At 38.4% G+C, this 21,943-nt stretch overlaps 1 pseudogene; it reads left to right on the top strand.

Moving 5' to 3' along the window:
* Positions 1-19,440: 19,440 nt before the first annotated feature.
* Positions 19,441-21,470, top strand: LOC106835920 (PR domain zinc finger protein 5 pseudogene; annotated as a pseudogene).
* The last annotated feature ends 473 nt before the right edge of the window (positions 21,471-21,943 follow it).

Below are 21,943 nucleotides of genomic sequence, written 5' to 3'. Positions count from 1 at the left end.
CTTGAAAACAGTTATAAAACAAAGGAACCTACTCAAAATCCCTCATGCTTAGGGAATAGTAGGAGGTTATAAACAGCAATTATTTCTCACTTTTACAGTGGTTTAAAAATAGTTATCTGATACAAAGGAACTGATAATTTATGGTTCAAATTTAAAGTGAGATTTATTGTAGAGTATCCTAATTCACCACAACATATGTGTGAGGTCCCACACTGGGGCCTCAGAGGTGGACAGATAGGGCTTATTCTCAAGGAAAGCAAGGTTCTCATTCCCTGGGAGAGAAAATTATGTCAATGATTAATTAAATATAGTGATGCCTGTTATAACAACAGTACAATCAGCATTTACCTAACAGATACTCTCTTCCAGATGCTGGCTGGTCACTTTATGTAAATCATGCTTTTATCACACCACTTCCGTGATGTAAATTGAATTTTTATCACCCATGTACAAATTAGAAAACTGAGGCCCTGAGGGCCTTCTGTTTTCTCATCAGCCCTGAGTAGTCCTTTGCAGGGGCCTCTTTTTTTCTTTTTTGGAGGAAGATTAACCCTGAGCTAACTCCTCCCAATCCCCCTCTTTTTGCTGAGGAAGACTGGCCCTGAGCTAACATCCATGCCCATCTTCCTCTAATTTATATGTGGGACAACTACTACAGCATGGCTTTTGCCAAGCGGTGTCATATCTGCACCCAGGATCCGAATCAGTGAACCCTGGGCCACCGAGAAGCGGAACGTGTGCACTTAACTGCTACGCCACCAGGCTGACCCCTGCAGGGGCCTCTTGATCGTCCTCTCTCTCCTTCTTGTTACTAGGCCCAGTATATTAATCTCACGGTGGACTCTGCTCTCTGTTCTTAGCTCTCAGCTCAGCTGTCATCCAACCACATCCTACAACCATTCCACTTCCCATTATGGATGTCTGTGGTCCAGGGTGAGTCCAGGACCAAAGCTGAGCTTTCCTGCTAAGTCAAAGTGACTTTTCCCTTTTCGGTCAGAGAAGAAAAGCCATGAGTGGTCCGTGTAGCATCATGAGTGGCTGTGGTCAGCTGGTGAGATGTTAGTGTCACCAGGCACAGCTCAACAACGGACTGTCTATGTTACAGTAATTCCTGCCTTTGCCAGCAGGCAGTGTCTCATTTCCAACATTGGGAAGGCCTCGAAGAAGAGAGAAGAGGTACCGAGCCTTGAACATTGACACTTGTAGTGTCATAGGCCTCTGGGTGCATGAGCCCCAGGCCAGAGTGTCCCTCAGAGCCTCCCTCTCTTCATGTGGACAGCCTATGGCAGGCATTGCTCCTTCCTCCTGAAGGACCCTGATGTTAGTCAGTGTTTATGGTGTTCTGAAGATAGCTTCCCTCTACCTCCTCTTCTTCCTACTAAAAGTTTATTTCCATGGTTAAAGAGAAGTTCTCATAGTTTTAAAATCTTTTTCTAATTTAAAGGTTGCATTGTATGTTTTTTTTTTTCCTACAAGGTGGACTGGTTCTGCGGCTTGAACCACAGGGCAGATTGGGCTACAGCTTGGCCAGTCCTGAAGGCACAACCTGGATCTTGAAGACACTGAGGGCAGCCCCAACAGAGCCTGTGGTTTAGGAAAAGGTCCCTAAATTCCCATTCAGATCCTGGCCAGATGCCAGCTCTGAGTCTTCCCGGTCACCTCCCAGGGACTGAATGCTGGGTCTAGAACTCCTAGTTGGCTAAGTAGATGCACCAAGCCCACTGGCTTGTGAGAGAGACAGTACAAGGAGGCCCTTCAGAGAAGGAGGCAACAGAAAACCTCAGCATGGCTGGAGAAGATGGATGACTATGGGATGAGGAATGACCCACTCACAGCTTGCTCACTGATGGGCTGTGGAGCTACAGTCCCAGCTCCTGTCCTCTTTTGGGCTCAATCTCCTCACCTACACAATGGGCACAGTTACACTCCCAGCATGTAGGGGATGATCAGGAATGGAGTGTAACCTGAAGCGATGAGAGTGCAGATTTTGCCCAAGGGGAGGAGGAGCAGGTCAGAGTTGGTGGAGAAGAACTGATTTGGGCCTCCTCAGGCATGCCTTTGGGCTGCCTTCCTTGCAGTGCTCAGGGAAGCCAAGCAAATGAGGAAGCTCTGAGATCAAAGCCATGGGGTGGGGACAAGTTGAGGTTGTCTCTGTAGTGCTATAGAGTGGCCAGCCACCTGTGTCACTGGCTCTTTCATGTTTGTCCTCATGTCTGTCCATGGAGAGCCCAAGATGAGCTTAGTAAGCCCACTGCCCCATTGGTTACCGTGGCCTGTCTGCACTCCTTGGAGCCATGGGTCATCATCACAACAGCCCCCAACACCTTGTGTAATTTATCTGAAGAGTGGCTCAAACATTCTGAAATCATTTTGATGATATGTCCTTATTTATTATAGCCATAATTTATTCAGTCATTCTCTTATTGGCTGTTAAGTTGTGCTTAATTTACATTTTATCCATCATAAACTAGTTCTGGTGAGCATTCTTGTACATAAATCTAAACCTGGAAGAGAGAGAGCAATGTTCATATAGTAACACTATTTGTATTAATGAAAAACTGGAAACAACCCAGTAATGCATCAAGAAGAAAATACATAAAAGAATTGTGTTATATTCACAATATGAATATCAACATATAATATTACATACCTATGAGAATGGATGAACTAAGCTACACATCAGCGTGTTAAGTAGAAGAAGCCAGTTATAAAAGAGGGCGTGTTCTATGGGAAGAGATAAAATTAGTGTTTAAACATAAATGCATCTGGGTTAAAACAGTTTTACAGAAAACAGGGATTCTCATCTGCCTGAATGGCACATTTTTTGTAATTTTACTTATTCTAAAATATCATACAGTAAAACTGACATTTTGGAGTGTAGAGTTCCATGAATTTTTATCCATGTATCAATTCATGTAACCATCACCACAGTTAGGATGCATAAGCATCCCATCACCCCCAAACGACTTCTTTGTGCTGTCATTCTAAAGTCACACCTCTCCCCCACCTCTGAGCCCCTGCAACCACTGATCTGTTCTCTGTTACTATACTTTTGTCTCTTCAAGAATGTCATATAAATGAAATAATACAGTATGTAGTATTTTGAGACTGGCTTCTTCACTCAGCATAATGCCATACCGTTCCATCCAAGTTTTTTAATATATCAATAGTTCATTCTTTTTTTGCTGAGTAATAGTTCATTGTATGGGTATACCAAAGTTTGGTTTTCCATTCACTCATTGAAGGACACTTGGGTTGTTTCTGGTTTTTGGCAATTATGAATAGAGCTGTCATAAACATTTGTTTATGGGTTTTTGTATAAGTTTTTATTTCTTTATAGATCAGTTTGAGAACAATTAACATCTTAACTGTATTTAGTCTATTAACCCATGAACATGTGCTGTCCCATTTTGTTGCTGCGGGAATGAATTGTGTGACTTCACTGGGAGAGGACTAGAAGCTTGTATTGCATTCTCTGGACTTTTCTCTGTTCTCCTTTTCACTTTACTGACTTTCCTTTGTATCCTCTTACTGTTATTGACCTAAGGTATGTGTATAATTATATGCTGATTCCTGTGAGTACTCCTTGGGAATTATCAAAATTGAGGGTGGTTTTGGGGTCTCCTAACACAGAGGTGGCGGCAGGTGTGGGCTTATCTAGTACAACCTGGACACACTAAAATATCTTGAGAGCTAAAATAAGATAAAACAGTAAAATATCTTTTATTTTTTGGGTAAAAGAAAAATGAATGGTTGGAGAATGATGAACCTTTACTATCTGGGTACTATGGAGTTAGCTAAGCAGCAGATGAGATGCTTTCTCTGTCACCTATGAAAGTTAAAATTAATAGATCCAACTCCAATAAACATAGCTGGGTGATGCCTTTTTTTTGGTCTTGTTTCTCTTCTTCAGGCAGGAGAATAAAGGACACAAACATTCCCCAAAATGAGCTTTGAGTAGGCCAAAAATTTCAAAGTTGATGTTGCTCTTTCCTCAAGTGGGAGGGAAAAATAAATCATTTCTCTGGGCTAGAGCAAAGCTTTAGGTAAACCAGAGGGTACATGAAGGGAAAAAAACATTCCAGCCTTTTCTGAAGCTTGGCTGCTTTTGCTGGTGCAGCCCCCCACTCTCCCTTGGCATTCCAGCCAGTATTTCCCATGGGAATTGTAATGCTAACTCTGTAAATGCTAAACGTCTTGAGGTTTAAATAAATTTACAGAGATAAAAATGGAATTAAAAATGGCTTTGTGTTTGTGGCAATTGCATTTGGATGTCTTGTTAGGTAACTTTATATGGTAATAAAAAGCTTATTAGAATACTTACATAGAATAGCGTTGGATGATCTCACCAGATTAATTTAAATTTATTTATCTCCACATACATTATTTATTTATTCCTCTTGTTGCATTTCTAAGTAATGGTGCTTGATTTTGTAACCCCCTACCCCAGACCAAACCGTTCAGAAATCAGAGTGATTGAACCATTTGGAATAGAGGAAGGAGCTATAGAAGAAAGCACACGTGTCACGTAAAGGGAAAGAAGCAGAAGGTAAATTTGTGTGTTTGTATGTGTGCATTATGTTACACCTGTAACGTGTGGTCTTCATTATCCCTTTATAACTTGTCAAGACTCCTACTGATGAAGGAAGAGTTTATATTCTTCAGATAGGTATTCTCCTTAATATGATTAGATAGATATTCTGTCAGTATTATATCTAGCCTATTTTTCAAGACTTAATGGAAAAGATGAACTAATTTTAAAGAGTCCTATCTTAACCAAAACAAGGCAATTACATTTCAAGGACAGATATTGAATTTGCATTCTATCGCATACTATCTAAATTATTGCATACTACCTAAATTAACCTGGTGCCCTTAGAATATTATTTTCTTGCCTGAAGTCACTAATTCAAAAGTTCAATTGAACAAATGTTAATGACATTTTTACTGTGCTATCTTCACTCACATTTCATCCCCCCTACATCCAGGTTGATGTAGGGAAACTTATTTGCATTTCACAGATGAGAAAACTTAAATATGTGGTGTGCTCAAAATCATTTAGTATATCCAAAACTCATATCTGATCTAAAACTTTGCTCTATTCACCAGTCTATTCTGCTGTAAGTAATAGTGAATGACTTTGCCTAGAACTATTTATTCCTTAAATAAATATTTTTTAATGCTTACTGTGTATGTACCAGACATTGTTCTAGGTTTAATATTACAATGTCTCTACACTAATTGACACAGCCTAGTACTAGTTCAGAGATGCACATAGAGAAATGCGAAGGGTGAAGGAATCCCAAAAATAAGCCTAAAAATGAGAATTTTTATAGATTATGATAAAATTGGTATTTCAAATCTGCGGGATTATTCAAGTCATAGAGATTTTTTATTTTCAGTAAGTGGTATAGGATCATGGCCTAGTCTTTTGCAACACATAGAAGCAGCATCCATTTTAAAAATTATTATCCTAAAGTAAATTCTATATGGATCCAGGATGCAAAAGTAAAAAGTTAAGATGCCAATTAATATATAAAATTATGAGAAAATATTTTATGGTATTGACATGTAACCCAGTATTCATGCAGGGAAGGACTGATAAATTACATACAATTTTAAAACTTACAGAAAATTACCATAAACAAAATGGGAAACTATTTTGCAACATACATGCTAATTACATGTGAGAAATATAATACAATATGGGCCAAAGAGGAGTTCCAGTTCAAGATGGCAACATAGGAAGATCCTGGACTCACCTTCTCCCATGGAAATACTGAATATACAGCTACATATGGAACAATTTCCTCTGAAAAAACCCCTAAAAACTAGCTAAGCAATGACTATACATCAGGCAAACAAGAAAAGATAAAACACGTTGAAGTGAGTAGGAGAGACTGAGACAATCTCACCATGGCATGGTAACCCACAACAGGGAAGGAACACAAAACCTGGAGCTTCTCCCTGTGAAGCAGAGGGTTTGAACCCCACATCTGGCACCCTAACATTTAAGACTTGTAGCTGAGAAATGAGCCCCCAAAACATTTAGCTTTGAAAACCAACAGGGCTTGCATCCATGAGACCCACAAGACTGTAGTGATCTGAGAAATGGCTCTTAAAGGCCTCGCACACTCAGACTCACCCCAGGGCCCAGCACAGAAGCAGCCAATAACACCCAGACTTTAGCTCTTCTACCTGAAATGAAAAGGCAAAGTACACAAAACTTTGTGTAAGGTGATAAACAGAAACACAGAATCAGAAAATTGTAACTCTATATAAAAATACGTTATTAAACAATTATAGGATATAAAGGTTAAAGGGAAAAAAGCATTAAAAATAACTAAACTTACTTCAAATTTGTAACAAACTCATAACGTAAAAAAGGATAATTTGTGACAACAAAAATATAAAATGGGAAGAGGAAAAGGACAGAACTAATATAGGCAAATGAAGATAAGATGCTATCAGCAGAAAATAGACTATTTTATCTATGAGACAGTTTACACAAACCACATGGTAACCACAAAACAAAAATTTAGAGCAGAGATATGAAAAATAAAAAAAGGAAACTGGGGAAAAACATCATAGGAAATCACCAAGCTAAAATGGTAGATGGAAGCACAAGGGGAAAAAAGCAGTAGAGGTACAGAGCAATCAGAGAACAAACGATAAAATGGGAATACTAGTCCTCAAAAATCAATAATCAATCTAAATGTACATGGAAAGAATTCACCATTCACAAAACACAGAGTGTCTGGATTAATTAAGAAAGAAGACCCAACTCTATGCTACCTTCAGGAAACTCAGCTCTAAAGACAAACATAGGCTCAAAGTGAAGGGATGGAAGATGATACTCTAGGCTAATAGCAGCTCAAAGTAAGTGGGTGTAGACATACTTATATCCGACAAAATAGAGTTTAAACCAAAAAAGGTAACAAGACAAAGATGGACATTATATAATGATAAAAGTACATTCCATCAAGAAGACGTAACAATTTTTCTTAATTTTTAAAAGATTTTTAAAATTTTTTTGAGGAAGATTAGCCCTGAGCTAACATCTGCTGCCAATCCTCCTCTTTTTTGCTGAGGAAGACTGGCCCTGAGCTAACATCTGTGCCCATCTCCCTCTACTTTTTATGTGGGACAACTAACACAGCATGGCTTGCCAAGTGGTGTCATGTCTGCACCAAGGATCTGAACTGGCAAACCCTGGGCTGCAGAAGCAGAATGTGTGAACTTAACCGCTGTGCCACTAGGCCAGCCCCAAGAAGACATAACATTTTATTAATATGCATCACCTAATGTAGGAGCACCAAAATATATAAAGCACTTATTAACAGACCTAAAGTGAGAAATTGACCACAGCACAATAACAGTAGGAGACTTTAACACCCCACTTACATCAATGGATAGATCATCCAGATAGAAAGTCAACAATATTTTCTTTATAGGCCTTAAATGAAACACTAGATCAGATGGACTTAATAAATAGATACAGAACATTCCATCCAAAAGCAACAGGATACACATTCTTTTCAAGTACACATGGGACATTCTCAAAGGTAAACCATATATCGGTACACAAAACAACTCTCAACAAATCTAAAAAGATTAAAATCACATCAAGAATCTTTTCTGACCAGAATGATATGAAACTAGAAATCAAATACAAGAAGGAAGCTCGGAAAGTCACACATATGTGGAGACTGAACAACATGCAACTGAACAACTATAGGATCAACAACAACAACAAAAAATCAAAGGAGAAATAAAAAAAATATCTGAAAGGAAGAGTGATGTCAGCATCATGGTGGAGTGAATTGTTCCCTCTAAATTACGACCAAATGGACATCCATTGACCAATGGTGGATTCCTTACACAACACAACTGGACACATAAGAGATCCATGAATCATCACATCTGAAGTGATAGCAGATGGAACCTGAAACCAGAAACATCAGGAACCACAGCAGAACTGGTAAACTAGCCCCAAGTGGCAGCACTCCCAACACCAGCTCTACCAGCAGCAAGGGCTGCATACAAGTCTTCAGGTCCCTGGGCTTCTATCAGCAACAGCAACTCCCATGAAACCAGCACCCCAGAAAATCTGGGACCAGCAGTGTTGGTGGTACACAGGACAACAGCATTTGAGCATGTAGAGAGTCAGTAGAGGAACATGAGACTCAGGTGATCCCAGGAGGAGAGAAGTGCATGCAGCCTGATGACCAGAGTGGAGTCACCTGAGGCTGCAGTGACATCATAAATAGCAAGACATCAGCAACCCCAGAGTCACAAGCAGCACAAGGAGGGCACTGATGACCTTTCTGGCAGAGACAGTAGAAGGTGAAAAGTGCAGGTTCTCAAATAAAATCAGAGGCAGCTCAGAACTAAAGTAACCAAAGCTGTATCCAAATAAGAAAGGGTGATTATTCCACAAATGTGCTGACAGAGGATCAAATAATCAAACACCATGAAGAAATACAGTAACACAGCAGAACAGAAGGGAAAGTGAAAACTCTCCAGAAACCAAACCTGAAGTCACAGAAGATTGCAATCTAACTGACAGGGAATTCAAAATAGCTGTCATAAAGAAACGCAGTGAGTTACAAGAAAACTCAGTAAGACAGTTCAATGAAATTCAGAATTAAATGAATGGAAAGAATACTTCACCAAAGAGATTGAAGCTTTAAAAAGAACCTAAACAGAAATTCTGGAGATGAACACAATTAATCTAGAAGGCATCAAAAATAGAGAAGATCTTATGGAGGAGAGAATTAGCTTGAAGATAGAAACCTAGAAAAGCTTCAGGTGGAGGAGAAGAGAGAACTAAGATTTTTAAAAAATGAAGAAATTCTTTGAGAAATATCTGACTAAATCAGGACAAGCAACATAAGGATTATAGGTTTTCAAGTCCAAAGTGGTGAGGAGTGAGCAGAGAGCTTATTCAAAGAAATAACAGCTGAGAACTTCCCAAACCTGGGAAAGGAACTGGACATGAAAGTATGTAAAGCTAATAAAACTCTTAATTACATCAAGGCAAAAAGACTTTCTCCAAGGCATATATTATTAAAACTGGCAAGTCACTGACAAAGGAAAAATATTAAGGGCAGCAAGAGAGAAGAAAATAACCTACAAATGAACCCATATTTAAACAGATTTCTCTTTAAGGCTTTAAGCAGATTTATCAGCAGAAACCCTATAGGCTAAGAGAGAATGCAATGAAACATTGAAAATATGAAAGGCAAACTATCTGCCAAGAATACTCTATACAGTTAATTTATCCTTCAGATATGACAGAGAAATAAAAGATTTCCCAGACGAACAAAAGCTAAGGAAGTTCATCACTGGTAGACCTACCTTAAAAGAAATGTTGAAGGGAGCCTTCCTACCTGAAACTAAAGGCAAAGGTTTACAAAGCTTTGAGCAAGGAGAGAAACAGACAAACTCAGAAAATCGCAGCTGCATAATACAATAGGTTAGCAAACACTTATAACATAAAGGATAAATGGAAAGAAAGCATCAAAAGAAACTGTAAATACTTCAATTTGGTCACAAACTCACAACACAAAAATGAATAATTTGTGACAACAAAAGCATAGGAGGGGAAGAGGAGAGTGATGGAACCTGCATAGGCTAATGGAGATAAGAGGCTATCAGAAAAAGGGCTATCTCATCTATGATATCTTTTATACAAAACTGATGGTAACCACACACACACACACACACACACACACACACACACAAATCAGAGCAGAGTCACAACTGACAAATGAATTGAAAACTGAGAAAACCATCACAGAAAACCACCAAAACGAAATGTTAGATAGAAATACAAGGAAAAAGAAACAAGGGAAATATAGAACAACCACAAAACAAAAGATAAAATGGCAGTATTAAGCCCTCATATATCAATAATCACTCTAAATGTAAATGGATTAAGTTCACCAATCAAAAGTCACAGAGTAGTTGGGTAGATTAAAAAACAAGACCCAACAATATGCTGCCTCCAGGAAACACACCTCAGCTCTAAACACAAACCTAGGCTTAGAGTGGAGGGATGGAAGATGCTACTTCAGCAAATTGCAAGTAAGAGAAAGTGTGTGTAGCCATACTTATATCAGACAAAGGAGACTTCAAGATAAAAAAGGGAATGAGAGACAAGGAAGGACATTATATAATGATAAAAGGAACATTCCACCAAGAAGACATAACCCTCATTAACATATATGCACCTAACATAGAAGCACCAATGTATATAAAGCAACTATTAAAAGACCTAAAGTGAGAAATTAACATCAACACAATAATAGTGGGGGACTGTAACACCCCATTTATGTCAATGAATAGACCATCCAGACAGAAAGTCAACAAGGAAATAGTGGCCTTAAATGAAACACTAGGACAGATGGACTTAATAGGTATATATAGGGTATTCTGTCCCAAAACAGCAGAATACACATTCTCCTCAAGGGCACATGGAACATTCTCAAAGATAGACCCTATGTTTGGAAACAAAGCAAGCCTCAATAAATATAAGAAGACTGAAATCATATGAAGCATATTTTCCAACCACAATTCTATGAAAGTAGAAATAAAATACAAGAGAAAAGCTTGGAGTCACAAATATGTGGAGACTAAACAAGATGCTAGTAAACAACTACTGGATCAATGAAGAAATCAAAGGAGAAATAAAAAATACCTGGTGACAAATGAAAATGAAAACACAGCAAACCAAATCCTATGGGATACAGAAAAAACAGTACTAAGGACTATACAGTAATAAATGCCTACTTCAAGAAACAATAAAAATCTCAAAGAAACAAATTTACGTTATACATAAAAGAATTAGAAAAAGAACAAATGAAACCCAAAGTCAGTATAAGGAAGGAAATAGTATAAATAAGAGTGGAATAAACAAAATAGAGACTAAAAAAATTAGAAAGGATCAATGAAACTAAGAGTTGGTTGTTGGAGAAGACAACCAAAGTTGACAAACACTTAGCCAAACTCACTAAGAACAAAAGAGAGAAGACTCAAACAAATAAAATCAGAAATGAAAGAGGAGAAATTACAATGGACACCACAGAAATACAAAGATTATAATAAGAGAACACAATGAAAAGCTATATGTCAACAAACTTGATAACCTAGAATAAATAGATAAATTCTTAGAATCATACAACTTCCCAAAACTGAATCAGGAAGAAATAGTCAATCTGAATAGATCAATCACTAACGAAGAGATTGAAACACTAGTCAAAAACCTCCCCCAAAACAAAAATCCAGGACCAGACAGTTTCTCTGGTGAATTCTACCAAACATTCAACAAAGATTTAATTCTTATCCTTCTCAAATTATTCTGAAAAATTGAAGAGGGCAGGACACTTCTTAACTCATTTTACGAGGCTAACATTGACCTGATACCAGAATCAGACAAGGAAAACACAAAAAAGAAAATTACAGGCCAAAGAATCATACGCCATGATGAACTGGGATCTATTCCACTGATGCATGGATATTTGAACATCTGCAAATCAATCAATGTGATACACCAAATAAACTAAATGAAGAATAAAAATCACATGATTGGGGCCAGTCTGATGGCATAGTGGTTAAGTTTGTGTGTTCTGCTTAGGTGGCCTGGGGTTTGTGGGTTCAGATCACAGATGTGAACCTACACAACACTCATCCAGCCATGCTGTGACAGCATCCCACATGCAAAATAGAGGAAGATTGGCACAGATTTTAGCTCAGTAACAATCTTCCTCAATCAAAAAGAGGGAGATTGAAAATGGATGTCAGCCCAGGGCCATGTTCCTCACCAATAAATAAATCATATGATCTACTCAATAGATGTAGAGAAAGCATTTGACAAAATCCAACATCCATTTTTGATAAAAATTCTCAATAAAATGGATATAGAAGGAAAGTACCTCAACAGAATAAAGGCCATATATTGACAAGTCCACAGCCAACATCACACTCAATAGTGAAAAACTGAAAGTCATTCTTCTGAGAACAGGAACAAGAAAAGGATGCCCACTCTCACCAATCTTATTTCAACATGGTTCTGTAAATTTTAGACAGAGCAATTAGGCAAGGAAAAGAAATTAAAAGGATTCAAATTGGAAAGAAGTAAAACTCTCACTATTTGCAGCTGACAAGATTCTATATAGAGAAAACCATAAAGAATCCACCAAAAATTTTAGAAATAATAAATACAGCAAAGTTGCAGGATACAAAGTCAACATACAAAATCATTTCTACACACTAATAATGAACTAGCAGGAAGAGATCTCATGAATACAATAGCATTTACAATCTCAACAAAAAGAATAAAATACCTAGGAATAAATTTAAGTGAAGAGGTGAAAGACATATACACTGAAAACTATAAGACATTGAAGACATAAAGAAATGGAAAGATATTCTATGTTCGTGGACTGGAAGGATAAACATAGTTAAAATGTTCATATTACCTAAAGCAATCTACAGATTCAATGCAATGTCAATTAGAATCCCAATGATGTTCTTCATGAGACTAGAAGAAGCCTACAATTTATATAGAACAACTAAAGGCCCAAAATAGCCAAAGCAATCCTGAGAAAGAAGAAGAAAGATAGAGGTATCAAACTCCCTGACTTTAAAATATACTGCAGAGCTATAGTAATCAAAATAGCATAGTACTGGCACAAAAACAGACACACAGAACAGTGGAACAGAATTCAAAGCTAAGAAATAAAACCACACATCTATGGACACCTAATCTTGAACAAAGGAGCCAAGAACATACAATGCAGGAAGGAAAGTCTCTTCAATAAATGGTGTTGGGAAAACTGGACAGCCACGTGCAAAAGAAGGAAAGCAGACAACTATCTTGCAACATACACAAAAATTAACTCAAAATTTATTAAAGATTTGACTGTAAGACCTGAAACCATAAAACTCCCAGGAGAAAATATGAGTGGTGTACTCTAACATGTCTTAACAGTATCTTTTCAAATGCTATATCTACCCAGGCAAGGGAAACAAAAGAAAAAATAAAGGTACTACATCAGACTAAAAACTTCTGCACAGCAAAGAAAAGCATCTACAAAATGAAAAGACCACCTATCCACTGGGATAAAATCTATGCAAATTGTATATCTAACAAGAGATTAAATTCCAAAATATATTAAGAACCCATACATCTCAACAACAAAATCCCCCCAAAAAACCAACAAAAAAATGGGCTGGGGATATCAACAGACATTTTTCCAAAGAAGATTTACAGATGGCCAACAGGCAGATGCAAAGATGTTCACCATCATTAATTATTAGGGAAATGCAAATCAAAACTACAATGAGATATCACCTCACACCTGATAGAATGGCTATAATTACCAAGACAAGAAATAACAATTCTTGGAGAGGATGTGGAGACAAGGGAACCCTGATGCTGGTGGGAATGCAAACTGGTGCAGCCACCATGGAATACAGTATGGAGAGTTCTCAAAAAATTAAAAATAGAACTACCATATTATCCAGTTATCCCACTACTGGGTATTTATACACAGAACATGAAATCAAGAATTCAAAGAGATTTATGCATCCCTATGTTCATTGCAGCATTATTAACAATAGCTAAGAATTGGAAGAAACACAAGTGCTCATCAACAGATGAATGGATAAAGAAGATGTGGTATACATATACAATGGAATACTACTGAGTCATAAAAAAGACAAAATTGTGACAACATGATGGACCTTGAGGAACTTATGTTAAGCAAAATAAGTCAGACAGAGGAAGACAAATACCATGTGATTTCACTCATATGTGGAAGATAAACGCATAGATAAGGAGAACAGACTCGTGGTTACCAGTAGAGAAGGAGATATGGGGGAGGTGAAAGGGATAAAGGGGCACATATGTATGGTGATGGAAAAAAACTAGATTATTGGTGGTGAACATATGCAGTCTACACAGAAACTGAAATATAATAATATACACCTGTCATTAACACAATGTTATAAGCCACTATTATCTCAATAAAATAATAACACAATAACATTTTAAAAGGCAGAAAACCACAAGAAACAAAAAAAAACCTGAAAAATTAAATGAAGACAATAAAGGCAAGAAATTAAAATTGGACATACCAAAATCTATGAGATGTTGCAAAATTGTTACTAAGAGAGAATTTTATAGCAGGGCATATCAAGAAACAAGAAAAATCTCCAACAATCTAATCTTACACCTAAAGGAACTATAAAAAGAAGAACAAATGAAGACCAAAGTCAATAGAAGTAAGGAAATAATAAAAAATCAGAGTGGAAATAAATGAAATAGAGTAAGAATACAATTAAAAAGATCAGTGAAGGAGGCTAGCCCCGTGGCCAAGTGGTTAAGTTTGCGTGCTCTGCTGCAGGCGGCCCAGTGTTTCGTTGGTTTGAATACTGGGCGCAGACATGGCACTGCTCATCAAACCACACTGAGGTGGCATCCCACATGCCACAAGTAGAAGGTACTACAATGAAGAATATACAACTATGTACTGGGGGGCTTCGGGGAGAAAAAGGAAAAAAATTAAAAAATCTAAAAAAAAAAAAAAGATCAGTGAGGAACTGGGCCAGTGGCATAGTGGTTAAGTTCTCATGCTCCACTTCAGCAGGCCAGGGTTCACGGGTTCAGAGCCCAGGCATAGACCTACACACTGCTCATCAAGCCATGCTGTGGCAGCATCCCACATACAAAATAGAGGAAGATTTGCACAGATGTTACCTCAGTGACAATCTTCCTCAAGCAAAAAGAGGAAGATTGGCAACAGATGTTAGCACAGGGCTAATCTTCCTCACCAAAAAAAAAAAAAAAAATCAGAGAAAAAAGGAACTGGCTCTTTGAAAAGATAAAATTGACAAACCCTTAGCTAGACTCACTAGGAAAAAAATAAGGCTAAAATAAATAAAATCAGAAATGAAAGAGGAGAAGTTACAATGGATGCCACAGAAACACAAAGGATTATAAGAGGCTACTATGAACACCTAAATGACAACAAATTGGACAACCTAAAGGCAATGGATAAATTCTTAGACTCATATAACCTTCCAAGACTGAAGTATGAAGAAATAGAAAATATGAATAGACTAATTTTTAGTAAGGAGATTGAAACAGTAATAAAAAACCTTCCAAAAAGCAGAAGTCCAGGACCAAATAGCTTCACTGGTGAATTCTACCAACCATTCAAATACTTAGCACATATCCTTCTTAAACTCTTCCAAAAATTTGAGGAGATGTGAATACTTTGTAACTCATTTTATGAGGCCAACATCTCCCTGGTTCTAAAACCAGAGAACAAAACACAAAAAGAAAAGTACAGGCTAATTTCTATGATGAATATAGATGCAATAATCCTCAAAAAACATATTAGCAAATATAATACAATAGTACATTAAAAGGATCATACACCATGATCAGGTGGGATTCATTCCAGGGATTCAGGTATGGTTCAGTATCCACAAATAAATCAACAGGATACAGTAAATTAACAAAGGAGTGATAAAATTATATGATCATCTCAATAGATGCAGAAAAAGCATTTAACAAGATTCAACATTCATGTATGAAAAAATTCTCAATAAAATGGGTATAGAAGGAAAATACGTTAACATAATAAGGGACAAATGTGCAGCTAACATTACACTCAATGATCAAAAACTGAAATCTATCCTTCTAACATCAGGAATGAGACAAATATGTCCACTCTTGCCACTCTTTTTCAACATAGTAATGGAAGTCCTTGTCAGGGCAATTAGCCAAGAAAGAGAAATATAAGGCATCCAAAATTGAAATGAAAGAAGTAGCATTGTAACTATTTGCAGAGGATATGATTTTGCAAAAATAAAACCCTAATGACTTCATGAAATACAAGAGAAATATTAAATTAATACAGTAAAGTTTCAGGGTATGAAATAAATATATAAAAGTCTGCTGCATTTCTAGACAATAGCAATGAACCAGCAGAAAAAGAAAATTAAGTTCCGTTTCCAATTATAACCACAATAAAAAGAATAAAATACTTAGGAATAAATTTAAGCAATGAGGTGAAAGGCTTGTACACTGAAATCTATAAGACATTCTTGAGAGAAATTGAAGAAAGCAAAAAAAATATAAAGATATTGCATACTCAGGGAATGGAAGAATTAACATTGTTAAAATGTCCATATTAACTAAAGCAATCTGCAGATTCAATGCAATTCTACCAAAATCCCAATGACATTTTTCACAGAAATAGAACATAAAGTCCTAAAATTTCTATGGAACCACAAAAGAATCCAAATAGTGAAGGCAATCCTGAGGAAAAAGAACAAAGCTGGAGGAATCACACTCCTGCATTTCAAATTATGCTACAAAGCCACTGCAGTCAAAACAGCATGGTATTAGCAGAAAAACACACACAAATCAATGGAACAGAATTGAGAGCCTAGAAATAAACTGAGACATATATGGACAACTTATTTATGACAAAGGAACCAAGAACACACAATGGAGAAAAGAAAATCTCTTCAGTAAATAGTGTTGGGGACACTGGACAGCCTCATGCAAGAGAATGAAAGTAGACCACTGTATTACACCATACACAAAAATTAACTCAAAATGGATTAAAGATTGAATGCAAGACCTGAAACCATAAAACTCCTAGAAGAAAACCTGGGCAGTACACTCTTTGGATTCATTGTTAGCAATATCTCTTTGGATATGTGTCTCCAGGCAAGGGAAACAAAAGCAACTATAAACAAATGGGACTACATCAAACCAATAAGCTTAGGCACAGCAAAGGTAACCATCAACAAAATGAAAAGGCAACCTACTGAATGGAAGAAGATATTTCAAACCGTATATTTGATAAAGAGTTAACATGCAAAATATATAAAGAAGACATTCAAGTCAATAGCAAATCCACAAACAATTTGATTACAAAATGGATGGAGAGTCTGAATAGAAATTTTTCTGAAGAAGACATATGGATGGCCAACAGGCACATGAAAATATGTTCAACATCACTAATTATTAGGAAAATGCAATTCAAAACCACAGAGACATCATGTCACTCCTCCTCAATTGCTATTATTAAAAATAAAGAAATAGGAGTGATGTCAGTAACATGGTGGAGTGAGCCATTCCCTTTCTCTCTCCCCCTTTGAACTACAACTAAATGGACATTCATTCATTAACAGAGGATACCACACAGCACAACAGTATACCTAAGATGCCCACACAGCTATACCTCTGAATGTGGAAGGACTGCCCCCAGGGAGGTGGTAGAGATAGGTGAACACTTCCCTTCCACCCAGCAGCCCTGCGCATGCATGTGACTGCTCTCTTGGCTGGTGTGAACACCCATAGTACCACTGTGGCCTCAAGGGTGGGAACCTGCCTCAGGGCAATGGTGGGAACAGGTGACAGCTGTCCTGAGCTCACGAGTGATTGCTTTCCTGTTTGGTGGGAGAGCCCACAGTGCCACAGTGGTCCCAAAGAGTGGCCTAGGCTGAGACCCCATGAGGAAACACCACACACCACAGTGGCTGGGTGCCACTGTAAGAAGAGTCAGCAGCAGATCTACATGCACAGGGAAATGATTTCCTGGCTGGTGCTAGCACCCATGATACCCCACAACTTCCAGCAGGTGGGGTAAGATCAGAAACACATCTCCCGCTTCCCCCCAGAAGTAGTAGGTAAAGTCTGCAAACTGATACTACCACAAATGCCCTGGCAAAAGATTAGTTCATCAAACACTATGAGAAACAACAGCAACAATTCACAACAGAGGGAAAATGACAATTCTCCAGAAACCACCCCTGAAGTCACAGAAATTTACAACCTACATGACAGAGAATTCAAAATAGCTGTCATAAAAAACTCAATGAATTACAAAACTCAGAAAGACAGAACAATGGAATAAAACTAATAAGAAGGAATACGTCACCAAAGAGATTAAAACTGTAAAAAAAACAGGCAGAAATTCTGGATATGAAGAGCACAATTAATGAAATCAAAACTAATTTACCATCCTTAAAAAAAATAAAGCTGATGTTATGGAGGAAAGAATTATTGTTTTAAAGGGTAGAAATATAGAATTGCTTCAAGTGGAGGAGGAGAGAGACCTAAGATTTTTAAAACATGAAGGAATTCTTTGAGAAATATCTGACCCAATTAGGAAAAGCAACATAAGGATTATAGGTATTCAAGAGGGAGAAGAGAGGGGTAAAGGAGCATAGAGCTTGTTCAAAGAAATAGTAGCCAAGAATTTCCCAAACCTGGGGAAGGGACTGGACTTACAAATACATGAAGTCAATAGAACCCTAATTACATTAATGCTAAAAGACATTGTCCAAGGCATATAATATTAAACCTGGCAAAAGTCAATGATAAAGAAAAATATTAAGGGCATCAAGGCAGAAGAAAATATCCTGCAAAGGAGACCTTATCAGACTTTCAGTGGCTTCCTCAGCAGAAACCTTAAAGGCTAGGAGAGAATGGAATGATATATTCAAAATACAGTAAGACAAAAACTTTCAGCCAAGAATACTCTATCCAGTGAAACTGTCCTTCAGATACAATGGAGAGATAAAAGCTTTCCCAGATAAACGAAAACTGAGGGAGTTCATGGCCACTAGATCTCCCATACAGGAAATGATTAAGGATGACCTCACAACTGAAACAAAAAGACAAAGGTCTACAAAGCTATGAGCAAGGAGATAAATAGACAAAATCAGAAAACTACAGCTCTCTTTCAGAACATGGAAGCAAGCACTCAATTATAACTTAAAAGATAAAGTGAAGGAAAGCATCAAAAGTAACTATAAACACTTCGACTTAGTCACAAACTGACAACACAAGACAGAATAATTTGTAACAACAATAACTCAGACGGGAAAGGGTTGGAACCTGCTTAAGCTAATGGAGATAAGAGCCTGTCAGAAAACAGACTATGTCATTTACGAGATCATTTAAACAAACTTCACGGTAACCACTAAATAAAAAAACTGAGCAGAGCCACAATTCATAAAAAAAGACAAAACTGAGGAAACTTTCTCAGAAAACCGTCAAAATGAAATGGCAGTCAGAAATACAAGGGAAGAGAACAGAGGAAATACAGAACAACCAGAAAACAAGAAACAAAATGGCAGTATTAGACTCTCACATATCAATAATCACTCGAAATGTAGATAGATTTAATTTTCCAATCAAAAAACACAGAGTTGCTGGATGGCTTAAAAAACAAGACCCAGGCCCCCCGCAGCAATGGCAGCAGTGGCCTGGGCGGTTGTGGCCGGCTGGAGCCGGGCCGAGGAGGGGCTGAGCCACGCGGGATCCTGGAATCCGCGGGGAGGTGGGGATTCTGGGAGGAGAGCTCCACTTCCTCCGGGCCGCCGGCCGCTCCTGCCACCCGCACGCCCATGTGGAAGCGCTGCGTCCGGGCGCTGCGCACTGGTGTGGAGCGAGGCGGCGGCCGCCGCGCCGGGAGGATGCTGGGCATGTACGTGCCGGACAAGTTCTCCCTAAAGTCGTCCCGCGTGCAGGACGGCATGGGGCTCTACAGGGCCCCCAGAGTGACAAAGGTTTATTGCAGGCTCTTGGTTTTTCTTCCCCGATGACTTTCAGTCATTTCATCATTCATACGTGGCAGGCACCGTGCTTGGCTCTGGGGATGCACAGGCTGAAAAGTTTGGACTGTTTGCTGGAGAGAAGAGAATGCCTGAAGATTTGGATGAAAATATGGATTACAGGTTGATGTGGGAGGTTCGTGGGAGTAAGGGAGAAGTTCTGTACATTTTGGATGCTACCAACCCACAACACTCCAACTGGCTTTGCTTCGTTCACGAGGCACCATCTCAGGAGCAGAAGAACTTGGCTGCCATTCAAGAGGAGAAAACATTTTCTATTTGGCAATTGAAGATATAGAAACAGATACAGAGCTTCTGATTGGCTACCTGGACAGCGACATGGAGGCTGACGAGGAAGAACAGCAAATTATGACAATGATCAACGAAGGGGAAGTTAAACATTCTAAAGGACAGTCAACAGCTGGCAGAAAAGATCATTTTGGCTGTAAAGAGGACTATGCCTGTCCCCAGTGTGAATCGAGTTTTACCAGTGAGGAAATTCTTGCTGAGCATCTTCAGACATTGCACCAGAAACCCACAGAGGAGAAAAAATTTAAGTGCAAGAACTGTGGGAAGAAATTTCCAGTTAAGCAGGCTTTGCAAAGACATTTTGAGCAGCATCAGGAGACTTGCCGGGGTGATGCCAGGTTTGTGTGCAAGGCCAACAGTTGTGGAAAGAGGGTGAAGAGCAAGGATGCCCTGAGAAGACACCAGGAAAACGTCCATACTGGAGATCCTAAGAAAAAGCTCATATGTTCAGTGTGCAATAAAAAGTGTTCCTCAGCATCAAGCCTACAGGAACATAGAAAGATTCATGAGATATTTGATTATCAAGAATGTATGAAGAAATTTATTTCAGCTAATCAGCTAAAACGTCATATGATCACCCACTCAGAAAAACGACCCTATAATTGTGAGATTTGTAATAAATCTTTCACGAGGCTTGATCAAGTGGGTGCCCACAAAATAATACACAGTGAAGATAAACCTTACAAATGCAAGCTTTGTGGAAAGGGATTTGCCCACAGAAATGTTTACAAGAATCACAAGAAGACCCACTCTGAAGAGAGACCATTCCACTCTTCTGACGAGTGTAAGGCTCTGTTCCAGACCCCATTTTCTCTGCAGAGACACCTGCTCGTACATAACAGTGAGAGAACTTTCAAGTGTCATCACTGTGATGCTACCTTTAAAAGGAAGGATACGTTGAATGTTCATGTCCAGGTGGTCCATGAAAGACACAAGAAATACAGATGTGAGCTGTGCAATAAGGCGTTTGTTACACCTTCCATGCTTAGACGTCATAAGAAAACACATACAGGAGAAAAGGAGAAAATCGGATTGTGGCCAGAAATTTGTCAGCAGTGGGACCCTGAGAGTTCATATCCGTAGCCACACAGGTGAGCGTCCCTATCAATGCCCTTACTGTGAAAAAGGATTCAGTAGAAATGACAGACTGAAGATGCACATTCATACTCACACCAGGGAGAAGCCATACAAGTGCTCAGAGTGCAGCAGGGCCTTCAGCCAGAAGCGAGGCCTGGATGAGCACAAGAGGACTCACACCAGAGAAAAGCCTTTCCAATATGATATTTGTGACTTGGCTTTTAGCTTGAAGAAAATGCTGATCCGACACAAGATGACTCATAATCCCAATTGTCCACTGGCAGAATGCCAGTTTTGCCATAAGAAGTTTACAAGGAATGACTACCTCAAAGTGCACATGGACAATATCCATGGCGAAGCTGACAGCTAATGGGAGCTGTAAAGGAATCAAACAATTCAGAAGGGCTCCTAATATGAAACCCATATTCTTGCACCTGATTAGCATAGCAGAAGTAGCCAAAAGCAATTCACTGGTCTCGCAGTTCTTACTTGCCTACCTTTAGAGTCTGTAGGTGCATATGCAAAAGAAGAAAACAAGCCTACTCTTACCAAGAAATGGTACAAATGGAAAAAATATAACTTGGTAGCCTTGTCAAATACTAGTTGTGCTCTGTCTTATGAAAATGGAAACAGGAATCGTGGCTCTCTGTAAAGAAGTTTATTAACATACTCCATATTAGGCCTTTTTATTTTATTGTTATCTTTGCATGTGTGTGTGCGTGTGCGCACATGTGCACATGCTGGTTATTGCAACTGGTTATTACTAATTTAGCCAGAAAGAAATCAAGATATCCAACTATTTCATTGCAGGTAAGGATAAGAGCAAGAGTTTTCAAAGTTTTTAGCATAACAGGATAAAACTGCTATTTGGGGAAACAGACCAAAAGTTGATCTTATTTAGTAGCTCCCT

The sequence above is a fragment of the Equus asinus genome, chromosome X, assembly GCF_041296235.1.
Source record: "Equus asinus isolate D_3611 breed Donkey chromosome X, EquAss-T2T_v2, whole genome shotgun sequence".
Taxonomy (NCBI): domain Eukaryota; kingdom Metazoa; phylum Chordata; class Mammalia; order Perissodactyla; family Equidae; genus Equus; species Equus asinus.
Note: the sequence above shows the minus strand (reverse complement) of the source record. Positions and strands in the feature narration are given on the sequence as shown.